At 44.6% G+C, this 12058-nt stretch overlaps 1 long non-coding RNA gene across 2 annotated transcripts in view; it reads right to left on the reverse strand.

Annotated features, from left to right (window-relative positions):
• Positions 1-12058, reverse strand: part of LOC148397094 (uncharacterized) — a 38423-nt gene that overhangs the window by 20617 nt on the left and 5748 nt on the right. The window lies entirely within an intron of this gene.

Here is a 12058-nt window from a genome sequence, read left to right on the forward strand (position 1 = left end):
TGAAATTGAGGTTGTCCCGCACAAGACAAATGAATCCATAAGACGCCTAAGCTTGCATGAATAAACCAAAGCGAGAAGTAGTAGCTCATGTTTACTATGTTGACAATGTGACAAGCGGCGATAATAATATGCCGCTGCCCCGCGGGCCTCCCCCGGAGGGAGGGAAGGAGGGAGGATCTTTGTCAGATGCCATCATCATTGTGTAATTAATAAAAGAGTGAAAATGCTCATCTCTTATTTACTGCCATACTTACTGAAAGCTTTACGATTTGGGACTAGTGTGAGCTGTCAGAAGCGTGAAACTATTAAGTGTGTAACAACAGACAAAGATTTACAGTGCGATGAAGTCAGAATTATAATCTTCAGTTTGGATCAAGTAAGCCCGTTTAATAACGCAGAAATGATGACAAACATTGTTTCCACATGACCACTAGACTGTTTCTTGGCCACTTTTTCATGAAATGTGAAAAATGTAGTCATGGAACATTTGCTTGTATATATATATTAAAAAAAATGTTTTGTTGGCACAGTGGAAGTTCTTTAATTGTGCCCTTATTTATGCCTTAAATAAAGATAAATGATGTCAATTGGCAGTGAATTCAACAGAGCCTCCTTGAAGAGCACATTGGCTTCTGAAGCAGGTACAATATGTACCTGCTCTTGTTTGGAGAAACAGTAGCCGGCGTAGCACTTGCTAGTAAGTGAAGTAGCAAGTATGTCCCACCAGAGGAACAGATGGCACAAGGTGCAAGGCACTTTTGCAGCACATCCACCACGGGAGAAGGGCATGTGTCAATTCCATGAATGAATTTAAAGCTTTCGAGACTGACCTAATGTCAATAAACAGAAAAATGAAGGTCAGACTGGCCTCAATAAAAGATCAAGATTGACTTCAGCTTTAGAATTGAAGTCACTTGCGCACAGTTTCAGTTTCTTTTCGTTCTTTTTGCCAAATCTCTGTCTCACCTAGTACAAATGAAGCAGTTAGCATCACTGTAGCGACTCCAGACTGCAGTCTTAGCCGCTCTGCTAATTTCAACCAGTCGATTTGACCGATCGTCTGTGACAGCCAGACATTAGCATTTCCCGTGCAAGGTGGCGGTGAACGGAGCCCCTCCCCCTTGGAGTGCGGCTCTTCGGGCCTCTTCATCGGTAATTTAACCGTATGCGAGAGAATCGTCGTTCGGCACATCAGCACTTGAAATTGACTGAGAGAATATGCGATAGAGTGTCAGCTCGTGAGGGTTGGCTTGGGATCTACAAAATGAGCCGTCGGAATATTACTTGATGAATGATATCTTCAAGTTCATTTCTTTTCATCAAACGTTTCACCGTGAGTCGATGGAAACCGAAAAAGTCGGGACAGTCAATTCCCCTCCGATAACTGTATTTTGCTGGAACATTTGTTTATATTGGATGTATTTTGGACTACAAGATGGCGACCACAAGATCACGCTGAAGAGTTGAGTTCAGGTGCTAACAAGCGTTTGTTCCAAATGATTTTGGCTCTTTTACCATGGGCAAGTGCATTTTGCATTTAAATAGTGTTATGTCATGTGTAACCAATTTTGAGCTTGTATGTTTTGTCAAATGTGGTTTTAATATTTAGTATAACAAACGATTTGTAATTGTATAGCCTGCTAGCTAATTTTATTTCCTGTGTACTGCACATGCTGTTTGCCCAATGGGGAGCACGGACTGCATACGGAAGGTTACTGTGACATTTGTCAATGGCGGTCTAATCCGAGCTAACGCACTTAAACAACGTAGCACCTGATTGTTGCTTTATCCCGTGGTCACCGAGGCCTGTCGCGCGGATGCCGCTTCGGTCACGTGGGGGGGCTTTATTGAAGCTCTGCTATTGGTTACCAAATGAACACGCGTCTCTTTTGATTGGAGGGGCTCACAGATATTTTTTTTTAACCGCAGGATCCCGTCGCCACTCCCCTTAAGCCCACCAGAGCGCCTCGTGACAGAGGAGTCGACCTAGCAGCTGGGGTTAGCCTTACTTGTCAGCAAGGCGATCGCGTATCCTGGAAAGCCGCTCCCTGCCACGTCCTCCGACAGCAAGCATCAACCGATTATCGCCGCTGCGGCGGTAAAAGAAAGCCACTTTGGCAGAGGCGGGCTCATGGCCTGCGAGGAATGCTGATATTGAGTAACCAACACTTCATCCGCGGGCCTTGAGATCACACCGCATGCCAGATGCCCTGACACATTAGCAACCTGTTTAAGGTTAAAGGATCAAATCATAGCCACGTTTATAAATTGCATCACACAGCTATAAAAGACGTCCGTACGTCGCCGCTGAACTTTATCGCCCCTTTGACGGACGGAAAAGGAGCCTCTCGGAGAGATGAATAAGATTCTGACAACGCTATTAGCTAGCAGCTCATGAACGCAAACGACTTCTCCTCAACGAAGTGATCCGTTGATGTATTTGAGTAACTTAGTATATTGCAAACGGGTGCAAGAGCGAGCGGAAGGTGTGCGAACGGCGCAAAAGTTCTTTTAATCCCCGCTGGCCAGTCAAGCTTGCTGTTTGTATATTTTGAGTGTGTATCTCTGAGAGGTTAACACCCCGGCCGGCCGGCCGGCACTCAGAGGCTCAGACGGACTGCTGGTGTCTGGTATCAAGCTGAATTAAAGCTATGTCAACACATTCAGTCAGCGAGGCCCAGTTGTCGCTTATCTGAAGTAGCGACACAGTCCACCACCGCAATGACGTACACGCGCTCGCGCACTTTACGCAGTTCCCCGTGTTTATTCTCCGAGTATATTTTTGTGTTGAAATTCAAATGAGTTTGGGAGTCTCTGTTGTGCGCCATGAGGCCTTGTTTGCATGTTTACAACACACAAGGATTAGAAAGCAGTGAAATGGATTATTTATCGGAGGCGTCAAATTAAAAAGTCTCCTACTTGTAGCTTTAGGCAAAAGCATTGATTTAAATAATAATGATTTAAGAAAATGCCCGTTTTTCCACACTCATTCCTCCATAACGGAGAACCCTGTCATCATTGTGCATGTTGGAATACATCCAACAAGCGTAATTTTAAACAACATTTCAGTGTTTGAGACATAATGAGCACCCTTGGACCAATTCTTGAAAATAAGCTGGCAAGAAAGCTACCATTTGCATCTTTTCGCATTTCCGAAAGAAAATCGCCCAACAAACAGTTCAATCTTCAGTCGAGTACTTGGCAGGTCACTTCAATTACCGCCGCGGTTTGTTTCGGAACCAAATTCAATCTTCAGAATTTTCAAAATATCGACAAATAAATGAACCGATGCTGTGCTGGCAAAAATTCTACGTCAAAGCGAATGAGGAGTTGATGGCCGTCCTTCGAATAATCCAATACTTGATTTTGTGTGTGTGTGTGTGTGTGTCCTGTTGAAATGCTGACAGCATTGTGTTTTGTCCCAGATACGGTGGCTTGAAGGTGACATCTGTCTGCGAGGTAGAGGGGAGAGTGGAGTGCTCGCTAGGATGCTATAAATATGCCTGAGCCGTGACAGCTCGCTCACAGAGGAAGCAGCTGAGAAGACGAGCTTTGCCGTGCCGCCCGCCCAAGCCCGCATAGCTCCTCGTGACCCTGTCACTTCCACACAGGTCTTAATTATTCTACACTGGCAGCTTCTTTCTGCTCACTGCCGGAGCTGTGACACAGCAGGACCTAACAACGGAAAGAGGCCGTGTTTGTCACTACCTGCGAAAACCGTGCCAATGCTCCGTTTAAGTACAATCGCCGGCTTGTGTTCTACCATTTAAAGCGGAAGAAAGGAAAAACACAATCTTCGGTCACAATAACCTGACATGCACAAGAAGAAAACCATCCGGTTAACCAGTTATTTCATCCAGTTGTGGCCATTTTTGCTTCATTTGAGTGTAATTCCACTGTATGCCACTAGATGGCAGAGCACGTTTGTGTTTAGGAGTGCAAATTTGAAAGAAGAAAAGTCAGCGCAGGAAGTATTCAGTAAGCTGCAGTTTCTAATCTTATCCTCAGGGTGCAGTCCATCAAACAGGTCATATTTTGGCATAGTGCGAACGACCCCTGTTACTCTGCCAATGACGTTAGCGGCATTAACGGCGGGCACGGCTATGGAGGTGAATCTCTATCCCCTTTGCAGGCTTAATGGCAACTTATAAACACCACTCGGGTTTCCACACTCGGGTTTCAAAGTGTCAAGGACACGACGTAGCTCTTGTTCCACATTTGTGCGTAGCACACAGTAAATAAAGACACAAGTGCGTCTTTGATTAGGTGTCGAAAACAAGTCACACGTGCTACTTCCACCATTTTGCCCACGACCCAACCTGAAAATACCACGAGACGGAATACCACGAGAACCCCAACCTGACAATGATACAGCTATGTCGCCTTTCGCTTGACCCAATTGTGTGTTGCTGCGGTATGTCTGCGTACGTGTAGCTGTGACATTAACCAGCACCGGCGGATAGATTACCTAATACAGTCCGAGCACGTTATTAGACCCTAGGGCACTGGCTAAGTTACTTTGAGTTCTCTTTCTGCCCTTTTAATTATTCATCAAAGTATTGCCTGGGATGTAACCTCAATTACTGTGGGCTGTGAGGCCAGGTCACGTGTTGTTAACACTGTGATCACAGCCACCACGGGGAAGCCTGCCAAGGGGAACAAGCCGCCATCGCTGATTGGTTGGCATTTATGCCGCCTGCAGGGAGGGCCGGGCCGTTCCGTTCCTCGCATTCCCACAGCGGAGGAAACAGGACGGTCGGTGTAAATACTGTAAATCAAAGCTTGATTGGTGTGATCAGCCGTATGCGGCTAAAGGGGGGGAGGCGAGAAAGGCCAAGAGCAGCTGAAGGTTTTGAGGAGATTAGAGGAGATGTCGAGTCTCCTTGCGAGCAGGCAGGTGGGGGAGCTGCCTTTTGGAGGCCTAGCTGTAGAAGTGGCTTGGACTCAGACTGGTCGCAAGGAGCGGACACTGGTTTTATTACACACCATTTTATTTGTTTTTGGAAGATTTTTCTGGTACTTTTTATTTGGTCTGTAAAATTATAGTTATTCCCTATCAAATGTATTTCTGTTGACATTTTGGGGTGTCTGGAACAAATACATTGACATTATTTCCTATAGTAAGTACTGCTTTGGTTTAGCCATAATTCTTGGATAGGATTTATCCCAAAAAAACAGAGGTACCACGATAATACGAGTAGTAGTGCTAGTAGTCATACTTCTTGAAGTGACAGACGAAAAAGGAGGACAAGAAGCTTGGCTAGCTGTTAGCTTATCTGCTAATAGCATTGAATGACTTTGGGGGGGCGTGGGACAATCACTCCGTTTTCCAAGCAGATCAGGGAGAAGAAAATCCCTCGATTGATATCCAGCGACTAGAATACTATTTGAAATCACTTGTCTATTATTTCTATTGTAGGATGAATTTTTATTTTACAACTCAACCGATATTCCCTTATTAGTTTTTACCTGGAGGTTGATTTCTCCAGAGCTCCCGTTTGGACAACATACAAGCAGCTAATTAAGCAGCTCGTGCTCCCACAGGTAGCGAAGGTCACAATATTGCTTTGCCCATGTGGATCCAGCAGATAAGCTTCGTCTCACTGCTTTTCATTACGCTTAAAACCAGGGGGGGAAAAAACGGACGTAAAGCTGCATATTGAATTTTGGGACAGGAAATGCAAACGCAGTGTGAGGCGTATGAGCTGAGTAGATTATCTATAGCTGCAGTCCTGCTGCTTTCCCGGCCGGGATTGTGGCTTTTATTATGGAGTGTTTTATTGCTGTCAGGAGTAAAGCTGACAAGGAAGCGGCAGCTATAAAATGAAGGCTCCCATTCTTGATTGTCTGCCACCTCCTGTGGCGGCGCCTCTGCAGTCTTTATGCACGTGTGTTTGTTTGTGTCATCCCTAAGTGCTTGCAGGGGATTGATGTGCATTGTGGGCTTCTTTGTTTATTCACTAGGTAGGAGATGAGGGTGAATCAAATAGATCACTAGTAAGTATTCAAATTGGGGTTACGACATATCAGGGAAAATTAAAAGTTGAACGCCACTGACTTTAGTACAGTACAGTGCTTTTTCAGTATTTCAATGTATTGGATTCATGACTCAATGTTTAACTCACATCATTTATGAACCGATGCTAACCGGCATGCAACCATCCACCACGCTAACATGAAAATGAGACCATTTTGATGGCTTTAAGGCTCTTTATGCTACCCTAGTGTAATAATAAAATAAATTATATAATCCTACACTGCATCTGCCTAGCAACAACCCCCCCCACACACACACTTCAATCTTGTACATAGCACATACAATGTGCTTCCTTTCAAATCATCCTTCCTCATTCAAATGAATGGAAATACCATTTATCTGTTCCAACAATGTGCACGTGTACGAATCTATACGGGCGTTCACATATTCTCATGTACGTGCCTTGCCTCGCATTGGGGAGCAGCAGGCATGTGCGGATGCCGAGCGCTGACAGGTTGACCCAGGCCAAAGCCCTCTGTCATTACAGGGATCAAAATGTTCAAGGCCACAAACTTTCAGTCACTCCACCCTCGAAAGAAAAATGCCTGACCTGCACTACTCAATTAAAAAAAAAAGGAGTTTTATAATCAGTATATGATGCAACATTGACAAGTAGGCTTAGAACATACGTGAGAATGATGCAGAAGTTTATTTTTGTCAAATGACCACATCACTCTACACTACAGTAACTCATTGAAATGTAATCAGTGTGTACTTTTATACTTCCAGGAAAGACATGTCTTTATTTGGCTCCTTACTCTTTGGCCAAAACATCTCATGTGAGAAAATAAAGACACAATGTCACAGCAGCACTCTGTCCAGTGTCACTTTACCACTTCTAAAAATGACATGTACTTATAATTAGTTTGACCGAAGACATTTCAGGGTAATTGTAATCACAGCCTGTGCTGCGAAGCAACATTCCTGTGGGTAATAGAGCTGTGATTTGCGCCCACTGGAGAGTAAACAAGCTGCCCCGGCCGGCTGGTCGGCCGGCCGGCCGGCCGGCCGGCCGACTGGCTGAGACATTTAAGCTAATAACATTTTCCACGGTTAGACATTGTGGTTTGGGTGCCATATTGCAAAGACATGATGTGACTTCTACTTCAGTCCACAACCATTTTCTAACTTTAACCTTTGGGTTACAAAAAATAACCATCAGCATGACGCTCGCTTGCTAAAAACAAACTGCTCAAGTCATTTTAGATCAAATCATTGTTGTCCCGTCCCGTCCGTTTAAGACCGCGATGACTACATTTAAAGACCCAGGGCAGTGAATTTACAGATGATACATATTTGAAAATAATCTCGAAAAACATGACCCACTTTGTTGTTGTTGTTGTCACTCCAGAGCTGTAGTTACTAATTGCATTTTTTTTAAACCGACACGAGCGAGAGGTCAAAGCTATCTTAGCATGAAGCCAACAGATGTTGACTTTGATATGAAAATGATATCTGCCGCAAGGACTAGACTATGTGTTGATGTGCTTGTTGCTGTGTTAATGCTTTCCTTCCAGCAAAGGCAACGGGAAGGTGCCTGTGGTGTGAAAGCGTGTTTTCTCTCTTCTCTGATGACTGCTGTTTTGGCAGCCCAGCGACGCCCCGTAATGGAGACATGGCTGCCTGTCAGGGAAATTTGGAGCCGTCTGCTGTAGCACTGCTCTTCATTCCAATCAGCAGCTGTCAAGCCGGCCAGGGTGGTTATTAATGACGGCCACTAACTGCCTCACAAATTCTTGACACTATTTGAGAGCCAGCGTGAAATAAGGTTACAGTGGCCCGCCCGGTGTGCTGCGAGCGAGCGAGGCGCCTTCATCTCAGATATCAAACTGCTCCACTTCTAAAGCATCTCTCTGGAGTTTGGCATTTTAGAATAATGATTAGAAAGATTGGTCATTGGAAAATAAAAAGAAGCAGACATCTCAGCAGAAACTTTACACGTGAAACTAATTGGTCAGGCACCAACCACTAAGGTTGGCTCCATACAGAGATTAAAACTTTTTTTACTGTGATGTTTTTTTTTCTTCCACAATTTATCTTCTAACGGCACATTTTTAGTTCGATGGATACTTAACGTGTTGCTAGGCTAGAATACGTTGGGTGAAATAATATCCGTGTCATCACATTTTAACCACTAGAGAAGGGCCTAATTCATTGCCGAATGAACGAATGATTAATTATAGGTTGTGTGAAACAGATTTTTGTTGAACAACTGATTCTTGAGGCCATCAAGACAAATTGGAGTCATTCAATTGATTCACTGTCAACGTCTGTGCAGGTCTAAAAACATGTTAACTCATTCACTCCTATTGACGGCACTGGAAGCAGTACTCCATGCAAATATTTCTCTTTTTGGCCACCTGCTGGATCTGGTGGGAGCTATTTTCCCTTAATCCAAATGACAACCAGGAGCTTCCAGTTGACCTCATGAAATGGCATTTGGCTCCTCACAGCATCGGCCTGCGTTTGTCAGCTGTTACACTTGGAGCGCCATGAGAAAAACGGTTCAACAGCTGCCATATAAATCAGTCATTCCTCAAATGTTTTGCTCGACGGAGCAGTGGCTCAGGGCGAGTAGGGCTTGACACCCGCAAGGTGACACCCCAACGCCCCCCCCACCTTTCGAGCTGCCTGCCAGGCAAAGCAGCACAGTTTTCTCCAGCGGCCACGTTGCTCAAGCCTGCTGCGCCCTTCTTCCCTTTGCGCTCCAGGCTAAACTGTGTGCTGCGGCGCCGCCCAGAAACACACAAACAATTCCACCACAAGCTACTACTCCTTTCTAGCTGTGTTGGCTCACAAGGGTTTCCTCCTATCTTTCATCTGCCAGATTACTTATCCGCCCTTTTAGGTTGATGAGCTACTCCGCAAAGAAGATTGATGTCGTTGGCTCTTATGGTCCTTGTACAAAAAAAAAAAAGAAAGAAAAAAAGGGAGGAAAGATTCCTGTTCTGTGACAGCGAGCAATTACGTTTTAAATAGGTGTAACAAGCTTCTGGATTATCCTTGTCAGAGGTCAGATCAAGAGCAGCACGCCTGGAAAGGCCTTTGTATTGTGTGTAATCCTTATCTAAGAAAGCTCCAGCCCCTGAGGTGTAGCTCTTTTCAGGACCACTCCTTCCTTCCTTCCAAAGAATGCTCACACCTGCAGCAGTTTCTTGTGGGAAAGCGCATGCTAATCACTTAGCAGGTATCACGCTGAGGTTTTGGGAGACATCAAAAAAAAAAAAGCAAAGATGCTGGTGGTAATAATAGTCCTGATGATTGTCTGTTCTACGAAGCGGTGGCGCCATACGGGCCCGTGGCTGTTTGCGCTCCACTGAGACCTGTTTTGCCTTTTGTGCCGAGCGGCATTCCATAGCATGCTAAACTGTTAGCGGTTGCGAGAGAAGGCGGATGCATGTCAATCAACAGCAAAGAACAAAGACTGCACCTCGTACTGGATGTGTTTATGCAGACGCACTCATTTCCTAAACATCAAAACCTCAAACGGTCTGGTTTGTTTGCGAAACTGGTTGGTTAGTACAAAATAAAAAAGGTTATGGCTGTTGCGAAAGATACGGCTCTTTATCTTTTAAAAGGTTTTGCAAGTACTAGTTCTTTGGTATTTGACCCAAGGTGTCAGGTAGATACTCAAATTATTTTTGCTTCAGTGGAGGGGAATGAACTTAAAAGTAGCTGCGTGATATATCCAGATTAGAAAGCATACCTTTGGGCAAGTCGACATATTGGGTTACGAGTGGAGTTGCCAAGTTATGTGGCAGCTATTTGACATATTTCACATTTTTACAGCTGCTCTGCTTCATCTAAGGAGGGAAACATTTGAATCTTATCAATTTCACGACATCAACTTAATGAAGGTGCTTTGAGGGGAATCCCTATCATTAAGATTCACATCCATCTTTGAGTACATTTACATAAATACCACATGGTAGTGGGGGTCATCTAGGAAAATGGTGCACGTTTTCATTGGGAGCATGCTTGACTACGTCGTAGTAAAAATAACACCGACACGGAAGCTCGTCGTCATTGACGCAGTCGCGTCAGAATATCTCGGGCCGGGTTCTTTACAAGCGAGCAATGAATGTGGCGCCGACTCTCCACTTGTATGTTGACATTGTGTTGCGCAAACTGCAAAATTGACTCACACCGGCAGCATGTGATTGTGAGTATTTCTTGCTGAGACTTGTCTTTAATTCACATGGCATTCCAGAAGAATGAAACATGAACGACGCTAAGCTTTAATCGTCTCGCTGAGAGACGTTTTATCAAAACATATTTTCATGCTACAACATGCTACATCTGGTCATTCTCACAGATTGCGTGTTTTTGCATTTCCTTGCACAGGGAGGGTGGGATTTTTTTTTTTTTTTTTAAATAATTTTTGCATTTTCCATCTCTTACAAAGAACGGAAATAGCGTGAAGACATGCGAAGCTCAGTGAATTTAAATGATGTCAGTTTGACCCTGATCCATTATTCACTGCAAATCTCCTAATTATGTTTTTGATGATGGCTAAACTACGTTTTGGTTGGATCGTGTAATACGCTCTACAACCCTTCCAGAGCCAATGTGTTTTTAAATATTCTCAATTAGCCTTGAAACAGCAACGCTGTTCGATTCGGTTGCCAAAGCAATTGTCGCCGCCTACGCCATCGATCACACACGATTGCCTCGTGTATTTTGTATAAACAGCGGCGAAAAGTCTATTAACGGACCAGTTGTCATACGTAAACAACGCCGGGTTCTGTTTAATTCATCGGCCGGCTGGCAACGCTTGCTTTTTGCCAAGTGGAATGAAACACGATGAAGAGTCGACTAATAAAGTCTCGCAAGTTGAGTCTTCCCATGTTGCGGGACGGGCCTGGTCAACCACAAGCCCCATTAGTCATCCACGCTCTATAAACCAAACACTCTGTGGGAAGATGACAAATATCACCTTGTTGGATTTACTCTCTCACTCCGATGGCAACGTATTCATCATTCAACAGACACGGAATGGGAAAATAAAATTCTAGACGTCCTACATTTGCCGTTTTTATTTTCTTGCAGAAACAGAAACCTTTTTTTTTTTTTTAACCCATATTTTCCCGGTACCGACGACTTGGTTGTGATTTGCACTTTACGGCTGGCTTTGTATTCAAACGAAGAGCTTGTGGAAATGGCTCATTTCTGTCTTCCTTTTCTTGGCTGCCAATTCTCAGTGGCCTACGTAAACTAAATTGCCTTGTGACTAAGTGCCAGATCTTAAAATCAATAGTAAAATCAACATGACTCCAGAATGGGAATAATATGGCCGCTAATACGGCCCCTACTGCTCGTTAAAAGTGTGGATGTGATTAACCTTATTACTAGCGAGCCATTTCACGCATTACATCACATTATTACATCTCCCCGTTTAAGAGTCACACCTGAAAACCTTTTAGAGCTTGACACGACGGACATCTTGTTATTTATTTTCTTGCCAAACATGGAGTCGGCTCACGTGTGCGCAGAGACAACTAAAAGGACAAAAAGCGGAAGGCATGGAAATGAACAATTTAATGGCTGAGCTATTAGCGTGGCTTTGGCTGGCAATGTTAAAGATGGATGGCTTATCTGACTTTAATAGCTGGCACAGCAGCATTAGTGCTGAGCCGAAGCGAGGAGAACAATACGGCACATTAGAGGGCCAGCCAGCACATGCCAGAAACTGCTCCAGACTCCTAATTAGCATTCATTAACAGGAAGGGAAAGAACGATTATGCTCTTTAAGTAGTGCATTAGCTCATGTTGCCGTTTCCGCGTGTCAGCAGATTTAAATAGGGAGATTGCGCCGCCGCCGCCGCCGCCACATCAGGGAGACGACTTTGTGCTGACTGCGAGGTTATTGCTGCTGTTTGCCATGACCTTAAAATACGCCGCCCGCCGCGCTTTGTTTACACGCTTTATTACCGCTAACAAGGCCTCGGGCTGAGTGCAACGGGACTGTGTGCTCCCTTTGCGGAGGAGGAGGTAGGGAGGGAGGGAGAGAACGATGGATGA

Source organism: Syngnathus floridae, chromosome 6, assembly GCF_059516105.1.
Source record: "Syngnathus floridae isolate MCC-2025c chromosome 6, RoL_Sflo_1.0, whole genome shotgun sequence".
NCBI classification, from domain to species: Eukaryota; Metazoa; Chordata; class Actinopteri; order Syngnathiformes; family Syngnathidae; genus Syngnathus; species Syngnathus floridae.